Genomic DNA, 2,307 nt, shown 5'->3' with positions numbered 1-2,307 from the left:
TTTTGTTTCCTATTAATTTTTCATTTGGGGAGATGGGTTGTTGGGATTTTTGCCGTTGAGTTAGCTCTAACTCATGGCAACCCCTGTACAACAGAACAAAACGTTGCCATTCCTACACCATCTTCATGATCACTGGTATTCTTGAGTCTGTTGTTGGGATCACTGTGTGTGTATTTTGAGTGCCTTCCAACCTAGAGGGCTCATCTTTCAGCACCATATCTGACAACATTCTGTTGTGATCCATAGGTTTTCATTGACTAATTTTTGGAAGTAGGTCTCCAGGTCTTCTTTCTACTTTGTCGGAAACTCCACTGAAACCTGTCCACCATAGGTGATCCTGTTGGTGTTTGAGATACCAGTGCATAGCTTCCGACATTGTAGCAACATGCAAGCCACCAAAGTGGTAGTGAGAAATGGATATTTCAGCCTTATTATGAGTTATAGAAGGAGCCTTGGTGGTGCAACAGTTAAAACACTCAGCTACTAATTGAAAGGTTGATGGACAATTCAAACCCACCCAGCAGCTGTGCAGGAGAAAGACCTGGTGATCTGTTTCTATAAAGATTACAGGCTAGAAATCCCTACAGGGCAGTTCTACTCTCTCACATGGGGTCACTATGAGTTGAAATTGACTCAATGGCACCTAAGAACAACAACATGAGTTACATAGAATATTGAGTTCTAGCCTAGGAAGTTGACAACCATTTAAACATAGTTCTGTTTTTCTATGTGAAAAAAGCATTCCAGACTTCCAAGTGACATTTTGAGGACATTTCTCACTTATATTTGACTACCATTATTTGCTTCTTTCCATTGAGTTATATCATGAACTTGAATTTTGTTGTATTACATTGGAATGTTGAAAAGCAAAGGACAAATATTATATGATCCCACTTTAAAAAATATATCTAAAATAGGCAAAAGCATAGAGACAAATGTCTTATTAGTGGTTACTAGGGATGAGTGGGAGGAGGAGATGGGAAGGTACTGCTTAAGGGATCATGAGTTTCTGTTAAGGGTGATGAAAAATTTGGAAACAGATAGTGAAGATGGTTGTACAACATAATAAACATAATTAATGTCACTGGATTATACTTGCAAAAATGGTCGAAATGGCAAAAGTTTTGTTATTTTAAAAAAATTGAAAAGCAAATTAATGTGGGGATTCCAGAAATGTTCAGTATTGGTTCAGAACTGAGTTACTCATCTCCATGCTATGCTGTCTACATCAAACCAAACCTTTGGTCTTACTGTAAATCAGAGAGGGGCAGGGATTTCACTTTAGGAACATATTCTTATATAAACAGAAACTCCCAGTTAATACTGCTGGCCAGTTTGAAGGCACCACTGTCTGGACTGGCGACCTCTGTGTCATTTTCCACACTGGTATGCTTTCCCTTAGCTGTGCCCTCCAGCTGTTGGTACCCAAAGGCAGAGAAGCCAATGGGAGTAAGTGGGACAGGAGCAATGCCCCAACAGGAAGAAGGGACAGTCACAGACCCAGCCTCTGATTCTCATTATTCCTCCCTGTCCTGCCCACTCTCAGAAGTGTAGGTACACAGCTCTCAGGGACTATGCCACACACTGAAGAAAGCCCTAAAGAACAAGACTGAGACTAAAACCCAAAACCCCTCCCACAGCTCCTAGCACAATATTCTTCACACAGTAGGTACCCTGTAAGTGAACAGAGTGATTTTCAGCACTCTAGCTAGACAAAAATGTGGATTTGCAACACATGTAATTATTTACTTTGCAAAAAGAATCACCCTAGGCTCTCTTTCAAGGACAGTCCTAGAGAAATTAGAAATAGGACTTTAGTTACAAGTAATTTATGTCCATTATATCCATTATAGAAAATAAGACATGCCTTTATGGTGATATTTGTTGATTATGCATGGTTTTTATTCAGACATGCTCATTTTTCCTGGAATTATGCAGAAAATTGGGGCATGTCAAGGGGATTTGGGACTAATCATAATTCTTAAACCTTTCGTGGACATAGAAGTTTGTTTGTTTGTTTTTTTTTTAACAGTAAGTTCCTGAGTTACCAACAGAATGTCAGACTTACAAACAACTTGTACTTGCCTTTTAATATTACGTAAATTTCTCCTCACTTTAAAATGATTGAACCAACCCCTAGCCAAAAACACAAACCCACTGTTGTGGAGTCAATTCTGACTCACAGCAACCCTATAAGACAGAGTAGAACTGCCCCATAGGGTTTCCAAGGCTATCAATCTTTTCCCAAGCAGACTACCTCATCTTTCTCCCACTGAGTGGCTAATGGGTTCAGACTGCCAACCTTTT

Source organism: Orycteropus afer, unplaced genomic scaffold (assembly GCF_000298275.1).
Source record: "Orycteropus afer afer isolate SDZICR_OR568_19922 unplaced genomic scaffold, OryAfe1.0 scaffold00401, whole genome shotgun sequence".
Lineage (NCBI taxonomy): Eukaryota > Metazoa > Chordata > Mammalia > Tubulidentata > Orycteropodidae > Orycteropus > Orycteropus afer.
This window is presented reverse-complemented; position numbering follows the sequence as displayed.